Consider the following 12,753-nt stretch of genomic DNA (forward strand, 5'->3'; position numbering starts at 1 on the left):
AACTAGCCGCATGCAATAAACTATTCTCTGCTGTGGGCTTCCTATATACCATGGTCTGCAATCAATCATTTTCTATTCTAATCTTGACATCCAAGAACTCAATTTCTTGTTTACTAGTGTTGCCATAAATTTCAAGTTTAGATCATTATCATTAATATTATCTATAACATTTTCAGCACTCTCCACATTTCCTCTCCAAATGACAAAGATGCTGTCTATGTATCACAGCCACATTTCAATATGATCATTCCAAATATCTAACGGTGGACTGTTGAGAACCTGCTCCTCCCACCAGCCCATATGCAAATGTACATAACTGGGAGCAACGGCATGATTGTCAACTCATCATGTCAGTCACTCTTACAATGGTAATATATCAGGGGTGTTGTATAACTTGCATTCTTCATTTTGACTTTATGTAGCTCATAGTCCCATTCTCCCGGATGTACATTGCAGAAAGGGGGACCGACTTGACTCATTAAAAGGTGGTGCAGAATCAAAGATCATTCTTTAGAATGCATGAGTTCAAAATGCTATTGTTTTAGATTTAGGATTATGAAACAATGAGCAGACTATTTGATTTAACAACTACACGGGGAGCAGTTGAGAGGTCCCTTGCAGTCCCAGATAGCAAATAAACTGCAAAAAAAAGAAGAAACAAAAAGAAAACCCATAGCACAGAGTGAAGGTCATAGACGTTCACACTGAGCATTGAGGGTTCGAGTTCAGCTGGACTCTTATTTTTTTTCTTTTTAAACAAATTATTTTTTAAATAAATTAAAAATACATTTTTAATTTTTAACTGTACACAAATATCTAATTCTAAGTATATCAGGCACTTTCTTTCTCTCTCCCACTCACAGACTCACTCAGACACTCCTGCACCACCTCACAGACCCACTCAGACACTCAAGCAGCCACTCCCAGACCCACTCAGACTGTTACACACCCACTCATAGACCCACTGACACGCTAATGCACACACTTACAGACCTGGGCATGCAGGATGCTGGCCTGGTTTGTACTGGGTACCTATGGTACTTTCACCTTATACCATGGCCATTTATTCCTTATTAGTGAAATGTAGGCAGTGTCTAGAAGCCAGGCTCTCTCTTATCTAGGAGACATGAAAGCTCATGCAATACCACTGTAGTCACACAGTACTAACACACATGAAAGAAAATACTCAGTGTTACAAAATTAAAGGTACTTTATTTTGGTGACATAAATGCCAAAAATACAACAGAGACTTTACTCCCTTAGGAGGTAAGTGATACACAAATTATATACAATATTATGCAGATATATGCATAGAAACAGTTAGAAAACATTGCAATCAGTGAAAATCACAATAGTTAGAAATGTGCCTAGGACGAGCACAAATCATATACTAAGAAAGTGGAAACTGAAAGTCGGTCTTCCACTTGGGCAACTGTACTGTGTAGAGGGTACCTGGGAATACTAAAAAACACTAAAGGTAAGTAATAGAACCCACCCCAGTGACCAGGAAAGCAGGAGTGAAACACAGTAACTTTCCCAGAACACACACAGAAATGAGAAGAAGAATTATGCAAAACCCAGAAGAGACTGCAAGACACCAACACTGGATTACTGGACAAGAAGACCTGTGGAAGAAAGGGACCATGTTCAAGAAGCACAGAAGAGTTCAGGAAGAGCAGGAGCCCCTGCTAACCCAGATAAAGGTGCAAAAGAGGAACCACCGGTGAAGAAGAACAGTCAGTACTGCACCCAAGAAGATAAAGTTGGGTTCCTGGTTGGTGCAAGTGATGTCCCACGCCAGATGGAGGATTGCAGTTGAGTTTGCATCATCAGAGTCTGCAAACAAGGGTGCTGCCCGGGACAAGGAAGGACCAGGTGGACTCTACCAAGGAGGGGGAATCAGAGGGAGCTGTTAGCAACTCAGATAGCCCACAGAAGACCAAGCAGCATGCACAGGAGTCCCACATCATGAGGACAAAGAAGGGGTAAAAGAGGCCCACACAGCACTACGACAAAGACTCCCAAGTCACCGGAGAACCACTCAGAAAGCAGGATAGAGTGCTAGGGGTTGGGGTTTCAAGTTGCACAAAGAATTTGGTGGAAGGATACCAGCAAGCCTTGGTAGGTGCAAAACACGCAATTCACGGGGGTACTGTCTTGCGTGGGAGGCAAGCTCTTACCTCTACCAAAGTTAGACAGTTGGACGTGAGGACCATTGGGACCACTTCAGACTACCACCCAGGATGCAGAATCCACGCAGCTCAGCAGGAGAAGGGATCCACGAAGCCGGTCTTCATTGCAGTTGGTGCCTGAAGAAGCAGGGGAGTGACTCCTTCACCCCAAGGGAGATTCCTTCGCTCTTCTGAGAATTAAAAAGATATAGAAATTCAATGAAAAAAACAAAGGTTAGAGGGGAGTTATCGTTAGGCTCACATTTTAAATGTACAAAATCTTAGAAATTTGAATTTATAGTTTGAGTTATCTCAAGTAGCTATAACTCGTTCCTTAAGGTAATTATAACTCATGCCCTCGCCATGCACTGCTAATAACTCACAAATGATGACATTCATTACATCTTTGATAACATCATTGATAATATCAATGTAACATTTGCAGTAAAACAATGTATGAAAAAACTGTGCATAGCGATGGCGCAAGTTATAGTTACCTTAACCTCATACAGTTGAGAAAGATAGTGTGAATTTACAGAAAATATACTCTCATTTTAGCTTCTGGATCACTTTCCCTAACCTCTATGGGAATGTAATAAGAAAACATTATTATTTTGAAACTGGAGTCATGAAATCCCAGCAGAAGGTTTTTCATGGGGAGTGGGGAGGAATCACCTTAGAACACACCACAACTCCTAAAATTAGTATGGTACATCAACAAATGATTTATATGAGTGGTTCCGTACCTGGGGTCCACAAAGCCTCCTCAGGCAGTCCGCGACTACTTAGAACTTTACATAATATTAAAATAATAATATAGTGTATATAAATAATAAATTAAGAAGCTGAATGTACAATTTAAAACTTACATACTATAAATGTGAAGGAATTAGAAATTAGAGGTGAAAAGCGCAAAGTAGTGTCCTCAGATTGATACATGGCAGCAGGTGCATCCAACAGAATATAGAATGGTTAATGAGTGGCCTCATTTGAATTTAGAAAAGCTCCAACCTTTCTATTAAAAACATATATATATATATATATATATATATATATATATATATATATATATATATTCCTTAAAATGCATTTTTACACTACATTTCAACTTTAGTTCTAATTTTCCTCTCTGTAGATCATTTAGAAGGTGCTATCATGTTTATTGGTCCCCGGATGGCTGCCAGTACTTCCTGGTTGAAGTGCTAGCAGCCAATTAGATCTCACCATGAGATATGCGCTTAGGCTTCACCCAGATATCTATATTTCTTTTTTCTTTAATTACTCGATAACTACTACACAAATTTACACCAAATAACAAAAAGGGCTTTTTCTGAACCAACAGCTACCTTTTAACCAAAGTTGTTGTAATTACAGCCAGTAGTTTGACCTGTGTCTGGTTAAAAATCCTTATGGGAAATTGCATGGGGAAAAAGTGTTTTGGGCCCTACCTTTATCTTGGCCCTTGCTCGATGAATCACCCAAACATTTTAACACAGAAGCTGAACTGACGTGAAGATTCAGTAAATGGTGCCAAAGTTATGCGCACAACAAAAAACACTTTTCCTATGGAAACTAGGTCCTAACTATAACTACCTACAGGATATATATACACCCCTTGCCATACAGTTTTTTTTATGTATAATTTTACAGCAAATGTCATAGTAATATTATCAATGATGTTATAAAAGATATAACATGCCCCCAGCCTAACAATTTTAAATTAGAGCCCCAGGGAGGTGGTGGTCCCTGGGGAACGGGGACTGCATGCCTCCCACATATTTATGAGATAAATCCTTGGGGAGGTGGTGGTTCCTAGGGCCCGGGGGGGAGGGGACCTGGAGCTCTTAATAATTTTATTTTCTAGGCCGAGGAGGTGGATATCCCCAGGCCTCATGGGGATTTATGCAGACCTCCCTGCAGTTTTGTATAAGCCTGTACCCCCCTGGAACCTGGCCCACCTGGGGATAAAATCGAAAGCAAGTGTGGAAGACCATGCTTGCTTTTTTTTAAACTCAAGGCAAAATTCACGAATATTCACAAATTTCGCAGTGAATTTTTTACCAAATTTTTGCCCTGCCAGGGTACCAGTGGGACTCCTGTCGTGGAGCTAGAGGCTTAGGGTAAGCGTGCCCTGCCCCCTTTTCTTTTTTTTATATCTGTTCTCCAGACTAGGCTGAAGTCAATTCTAAAATGGCTGCGAACATTTCCTGGTTGAAGTGTTGGCTTTCAACCAGATCTGTGAATGAGATCAGAAGTATTTGCTAAGTCATCACAACCTTATATATACAAATCTGGATTTCCTTTAATTTCTCTTAAACTTCAGCTGAGTCCCAGAAAAAAATGTAAAAAATAAGAAAAGGGGGCCTGGTAGGGACACCTTGATCCCTTAGCTCTGGTGGTGGGGTCCCAGAGGGACTCCAATAGGGTAAAAACACATTTAAAAAAAATAATTGGCAGACATCCTGCCAGATTTGCTGAGCTGCCAAAATAATAATTAAAAAAAACGCAGACTCCTGTGCTTGTTTTTTAATAACCCCCGGGGGCCAGGCCCAGGGGGCATTATTATTTTAATGTGTGGGGCAGCCTGGCCCGCCCTGCCCCAAGGACCACCACCTCCCCAAAGCTTTAATGAAATTTAATACAGGGCCCTGGTCCCCCACTGCCCCCGGGGACCACCATCTCCCCAAAGCCCATCACAAATATGATGTGGAGGGTCATGTGCCCCTGCTGCCCAGAAACCGCCACCTTCCCATGGCATTAAACAAATATGAAGGGGAAGCTGCACAGCCCCCACGCTGCTCCAGGGACCCTCCACTTCCTGGGTCTTAAAATAAATATGATGGGGAGCCATGTGCCTCCCCCGCTGCCCTGGGGACCTCTACCTCCCCGGGGCTATACTAAAACAGTGAAGGGGTTCAGTTTCAGGCACCCAACAGCCCTGGAGACCACCACCTCCTTGGGGCTATGTTTATTGGGGGGCGCACACTGCCCTCCTTGAGTGGCCACTGATGGTCCTAGGGATTGCCACCCCTCCAGGGCCAACTCATGCTATGTCCTGGAGATGTTACCACCACAAAAAGGCTGGCGGAGAATGAGATCATAATCCGCAATGCTGCCCTGGTGGATTAGGATCTCCGCCACTGCCAGATCGCCAGGATCAAAGATCCTGGCAGAGCTGGCAGTTCCCTGCTGGTCGGACCACCAGGGTTGTTATGTGGTGGTTGGACCACTGCATAGGCGGCGGTCTAGACTGCCACCGTGAGTGTGGCAGTTGTAAAACTGCCACACTCGTAATGGCGCCCTAAGTACTCCAGAAATGTTTGTGCTGAGAATGTTCAACTTCTTAGTTTTTGTAAATAACACATACAGAAATATTCATAGCATACTTTTCAAAGTCTTTGTATATATCTTTACACAAACTTCATATTTATATTTCTAAAAGACACTTAGCAGTTTTTCCTACACTGTGAGCTATGTGTTTTCACTATTGTTAAGGTGTATGATCACTTTAGCAAGAGGCTCTCAGGATCGCAGAGTTATCCATTTTATTCTAATATGTTATGCAGAGTTCTTCTTCACCAGGTTGGTTGTTATTGAATGCTAATGTTTAACAATAAAGTTAGTACAGTATGTATATTGTATTGAATATTTGGTTTACAAACTTCCAGCTCTTGCAAGAGGATCAGGTAACCAAACACACAATGTCTGCATGCACTACAATGGGGCTATACTTCCTATCCATCTCTTGTGATCGGCTCCAGAGATCATATATTTAGAATTAGGTTCATAACATCATAACGTCATTGTGAAGAAAGTAAGACATAAGAAGTGACATTAGGAGCACAAAAACGGTTGATGTATAATTGCATTTGAGATGTTCACAATGTTCTCCGTATTTTACAATTGTGCAGCCCTCTCACGAGATACCTGCAAGATGCCCAGGAAAGGAAAGACATCCCAAGGAAAGATTGTGATTGGTTCATACGGATGTATTTTTTAACAAAGAAAGATTCCTTCCTTGTTGCATCATTTGCCTATTGTTTTTTTTCTCTATTACACCTTTTTGGCTCTGACATTTTTTTAAGATGAGGTAGGGTGTCAATAAGTGTCTGCCAAATAGGTAATTTGTAGCATATGCCAAATAAAGTTCAGCAGTGGGAAATAGAACTATCAAGGTTGCATGAGTAACATTCAAATGTGGCAACATTTGAGAGCTATGCAGCCTGTGCTGCAGACCTTGATAACTCCTCAGGAACGTTCACATCTTTCCAACCCGATGACAGTGTGTCTACCCAGGTACTCACCTGGCAAGCAAAAAACAACCTAGCATACCTGAAAAAAGCCCTTTTTTGCTGTTAATACAAGAAGATAATTTTTTCTTCTGAAACAAGTAGGGGAGCAGGGGACAGGCTTGTCCAGAATCATACATGCCCACCTAGACAGTAGTTTTATACAACATATTTTGCTACATTTTTCTCCTCTTTGTTTTTAAGGAGATGTTGTTTTTTTCTCCCAGTTTTTTGTTTTGTTCTATCCCATTTTGAAAAAAAAACAAAAATGTTTAAAATGTTAAAAAATACAGTTGTTGAAAATGTTACTTGTTACTTGAAAAAGCTATTTTCAGAGCGAACCTATATTTTCATTATGTATATTGTTTGTACTTTGTATCCCCTTTTTACTTCTTCATGACTCTGACAAGACACTCGTGAGAACCACAATGTTTCATATGCACCACTAACTACATGTTCCTTTCTCTTAAAAAATTCCACAGCCTCATGCACTGCATTGTCTAATCCACAATTATAACAGTTATAACATGCCTTCAAAAATGGTTTTGCAACAATTTTTAAAGTAACACATTCCTCTTTGCACATTTTTCCTAAGAGTGAGCACAGCGTTGTACTCTAGAAATGGCAATATCTCCACTCAAACATCGCATAGGGGTAAAATATGTGGACAACAAGTTTCATAAAAAAACTAGGCCTTGTATTAACCGATTTCATATACTTTGTTTTATAATTTTCATAAACACTGCTTCTTTTACTTACAAGTACATTCAGATTGAACATTTCATTTTTTAACACAACATACAATACTTGGTGAGATCTCGCCACAAACTAAAGTCTACCTCTTAAATCCTATATTAATAAACATGCCCATATACAAACACATTTTTATTCACTAAACTTTATATATTAAACAATACCAGATGTAGTGCACTTACAGACACTTCTCAACAAAGGTAATAAGGTAAATTTCTAATTACCTGAGTTTCATATATATAGTTGCAAACAGTAGTCTGTCTCAGTACCAAATTCAGTCACTTCTGCTGAACAGAACTCGAGCAGGCTTCTTTCTCCTCCAAATGACCCAGAAAAATCGGAACTCTCTCTCGCTCTGCACCCAATCACATCACAGCATTTCTTCAACTATGCAATAAGAATGGTAACTATTTTTTACTTCCTCCATTCGATCTCACAAAGTTCTCATGGGATCATTAAACACCACGGACCAGTATTTTTCGATGCAGGTCTTGCAAGAGGCTTGCAGGATCATAAAACACCTTGTGGCAGGCTCACTAATTTCCCATAAGATCTTGTGAGCCTCTTGCGAGATCACACAATTCCATGCAGCAAGCTTCACTCCCTGAAGCTTGTGAGTTACTTTGGAAAGAGTCTTGCAAAATTGCAACAAAATTGTCGGCAAATAGTAGTTCGTCGGATGGAGTATTCTCTCCAATGATACATATCTCTTAGAAGACGTGTGTAGTAGGTTGTGGAAGAGACTCGCCTCTCCACACAGACCTCTGTCTCAGCTGACATATGTACACAGTAGTCGCCTCCAGGGATACCCCTCTCTTGGATTATGGGTATACATTGTAGGGTGTGAAGAGAGACTGGCCTCATCCCTCAGACATCTCTCTTACATTACAGGTATGTGTAGAAGTGTGTCTGCATAGACTAAACTCTCTTTCTGCACCTGTTTCTCAGACAATGGGAGTGTGTAGTAAGGTGTGTACATGGACTCCCCTCTCCTTTCAGACCTCTCTCTCAGATGACGAGTGTGCATAATAGGGCATGCGGGGAGAGACTGGTCTCTCAGTTGAAGCCTCTCTGTCAGATGACAAATGTAAGTAGTACTGAATAGAGATCAACTGTTCCTGCTAACCCCACTCTCTCTGATAACTTGTGTGCAGAGTAGGGTGTGGGAAGAGACTATACGCTACACATAACTCCTACATTGCTGAGGGGTATAAACAGTACACTCTGACAAACACCATCTCCATTAATACTGCTTCCTACAGTAGCAAGTGTGCATACTACAATCTATTCAAAGATCACCTATACCTTTCTACTGTTCACAATCCTGTGAGAGCCTCAAAAGATGATAACTTTTTTTATAAAATAGGAATGAACCATCTATTCATCACAGTACTTATCTCTTTCACACTTCCTTTCAAACACAATGACCCCAATATGCATTCCTACTAATGGAGTGTAATCAGAACTCATCTACCCTGTTTTACTTTTCACGATCTTGCAAGAGTCCCGCAGGATCGTAAAAATGAGTGAAAAACAATATACATTTATTTTCTTCACAGTAGTTATCCCTTAGACATGTCCTCTCTAACTCTATGTGAATAACATGTTTTACTGATGCCCCCATATAGCTTTTTTATTTCATTTTTACAACACTACAAGTTTTTCACAGTAAACAGTAACAGCAGCAGTTTCATTTCTAACAATCCAACAAACAGCCAATCAAAGCACTGACCTCCAGCCACCTCACACTCCCATCTGAGCATAAAGACTCACAGGAAATACATGCCTCTCAAAGAATCACAGGGATCCATTTTTAAATTTGTGCTCCTGTAGGGCCCTACAGGACTCTCACAAGGCCTACTGTCCAAATATAGAATAATTTTTTACCCTTACTTTCTCAGAAAAACTACTGAATGGATTTACACCAACTCAAAAAACCACCTGCAGACCAAGATATAGCCTCCTGCCAAAATCAGAGATTTGGTATAATTCTGTTCAACAGCTTTTGCTATAGCTGTGTCTAATGAAGTCCATGGAAAATGCATGAGAAATTTACATTTTGAGACCACCCTCTTTTCTCAGCTCTCACTTGACATATCATCCCAAAACCTTCCAAGAAGGAGCAGAGGTGGATGAACATTTCTTTTGGAACATTTTGTGACAATTCTTCAAATTGAGACAAAATGATTTGCAAATTTTAAATGCTCCATCTATGGAAAAGCAGACCTAACTATAACTACCTACTGGCAATCGCCAATAGGTAAAATATATACATATATATATATATATATATATATATATATATATATATATATATATATATATGGTGGGTCTAGAGGAAGAGGGGGCACAGTCCTAAAGTTCCTTGGGACACCAGCCAGGTCCACCACCATCTTGGCCATGCCAACACTGTTATCATCTACACAGTTGGGGTGCACTGCCTCCCATACTACCCCCAGCCTCCACAGAGTTCAAGTTTTATCACATACTGAGACAAGACCATCATGACAAAAAACTAATTAAAAATAAAAACTAGCAATAGTAACTTCTAAGCTATTCGGAGTATAATTTGTAAAAAAAAAAAGCTAAAAGCTAATTTACAAAAACCTTAAGTGTTGCATAGATTTTGTAAAATACACAGGGAAGTCTTGATTCAGAAAGGTAATGTCACATTTTTGGTTTTAGACTATTGGCTCTTGCATTTCAAGTTTGTGACTAGTAACTTTTCCATCAGTAACTTTACAGGTATTAACTTTGGAAGTAGTGAGTAATCCCTATCACTTTAAAATGAGTTACTACTACAAGTCACTACTAATAAACATAAAGTTCTACTAGTTCAGTTCAACTATAAGAGTGAACTGACACCAAAAGTGCAACTTTACCTTTGTGAATCATGCTAGATTGTGCACACTAATACTACCTATCAATGAACAGACCTTGTTCTGCCTCTACACTATGGTAATGCTATCCCTTTCAAGCCTGGGTGGGTAAGTGGGGCTGACACGTGCTGTTGTTTAGGTAAGAAGATCCCACAGTGAGTTGGTATTGCTCTCACCACACTCAACCTAACAAGTATGTGATTGACATGTGGTGTAAATTTGTAAGTCACACCTCAATATACCACACACACTGGGGTAAGAAATTAGGGGTTTGATGAATAGATCGGAATGAGGAGTTAGGGAAATGTGTAACAAAGACAAATACTATGCGACAACAATATTCAGCAGGCTGTTGAGTAGCACATCATCATCATCATCAAACCTGTTGTGGAAGGAAGGGAAGAAATGACACAGTTCAGTTAAATCCATTGCAAACAGCCCTTCAGTCCCAGACATCCAGGTTACTATGTAATTTTTCCGTAATCTAGGTCTGAAAAATACAAATTAGGAAGGAATTAACCCACACAGTTCTAACAATTATAATTTTTAAGAGAGAAATGATACTGTATATAAATATTGTATAGTCAAGGAGAAGGTAAACTTCATGAGGACCAAGGAGTAGAACAAGACCATAGGCTGCTGCAGTCATCATGACTCATGTCTGATTTACTGGGAAATGAGAACAATTTTACAATCATTCCCAGGTAAGTAGCTGCATGAACCTGGCTGATCAGTCTCACAACTGCCATAACATTCAGCTAAGTGCGTCCATCATGTGACATGTCTGTCTCCAGTTACAGCCCCCTTCTGACCACAACCACTTAACTAGAGGAGTTTGATATTTGAGCCATGCCGGAAAGTGAGTTATTAGTAGCTGCAGGTAGGTACTTAGAGTTAGTAATAACACCACAGTCACAAAAAAAGGTCCTGTCAAAGTCTCAATAATTGAATCCTTCCTCAACCTTTGGTAGCTTGGTTGATGAGCAGTCACGTTTAACTTAAGAGACAGATGTTTAAAACATTTAGGGGGTCATTCTGACCTCGGCGGTAAAAGGCCCTTACCGCCGGTCAGAAGTCCGCCACGGTCATTCTGACCACCAACTGTGAAACCGCCAACAATCCGACATCCAAGGAAGGCCGCCTCATCAGCGGGCCGCGGAAAACTGGAGATGACCAAACCTCCACCGTCACGCCAACACAAACACGCCCATGCCATTCTGACCCATGAATCCACGCGGCGGTCTTTCAACCGCGGTATTCCATTGGCGGTACACACCGCCGCGCTCAAAATACACACACAGCTCCAAAACACAGCCACATTGGACAATTTGAAATACGCACACCTGAGACACATACAAACAACACTCCCACACATCGAATCAACTATAAAACACACACCCACATCACCCACAAACCCCCACTAGTTGGAAATCGGAGCGAAGGCGATAGAGATAGAGATAGAGAGAGCGAGCACAGCAATAGAAAACCCCAACACACACAGGAACCCAACTTCATCACCCACACCACATCTACGCACACATCACCACATATCACCACGCACATCACCACAAACACCACCCCACACCTCATCCACACCACCCCATGGCACCCCAAAGACACCCAATGTTTTCGGACCAAGAACTCCGGGTCATGGTGGAGGAAATTATGAGGGTTGAGCCCCAGCTCTTCGGCACACAGGTGCAGCACACCACCATAGCAAGGAAGGCTGAGTTATGGCAAAGGATCGTAGACAGGGTCAACGCTGTGGGACAGCATCCCAGAAATCGGGAAGATATCAGAAAGCGATGGAACGACCTACGGGGGAAGGTGTGCTCGATGATCTCCAGGCACAACATCGCTGTGCAGAAGACTGGCGGCGGACCCCCACCCACTCCACCCCAATTCACAGCATGGGAGCAAGAGGTGGTAAACATCCTGCATCCTGATGGCCTCGCTGGAGTACACGGAGGAATGGACTCTGGTAAGTTGAATCTTAACTACTTCACCCCCCCCAACCACCAGCATGCCAACCCCCCCCTCACCCCCAATCTCAACCCCCCAGCACACAACCTCCCTGCCAATGTCTCACCAGCACAACCCACCCTAAACAACGCCAACCCCTGAATGCCAACACAAACCATAGACAGCCACCACCAAAGCATGACCATTGCACATACCCATACACCCCCCCCCCCACCACCCTCACAACACCTCCCACAAGGGAATGCCAGCACTGGGGGACAAGGGCACTCAAAATGCACGCCATGGCACACACAGAAACAATAACCATACTCCTTTACCCCTGCAGGGCCCGAACGCCAACACACCGCCACGGAGGGTCCAGATTTGTCCATCCCACCCCCAGAACAGGCCCCCAGCGAGGACAGCAGCTCTGTCGACCTAGAACCTGATGACCAGCCCGGACCATCGGGGACCTCTGGACAGTCGGTTCCCCACACACAGACACAGGCCACAGCAGACCCAAACCCCTCTGGGAACACCAGCACAGCTCCCACCCAGCGGGCCCATGCCTCTGTCTCGCGGACGTGTCAATCAGCGGTGTGTCCGCCACTACAGGGCACCCAGGCTGACCCAACACCCCAACAACAACAGGGACCTGGGGGCAGTGGTAGTGGGCACACCGTCCAGGGGACAGAGGCC

This window comes from Pleurodeles waltl, chromosome 4_1 (assembly GCF_031143425.1).
Source record: "Pleurodeles waltl isolate 20211129_DDA chromosome 4_1, aPleWal1.hap1.20221129, whole genome shotgun sequence".
NCBI lineage: Eukaryota > Metazoa > Chordata > Amphibia > Caudata > Salamandridae > Pleurodeles > Pleurodeles waltl.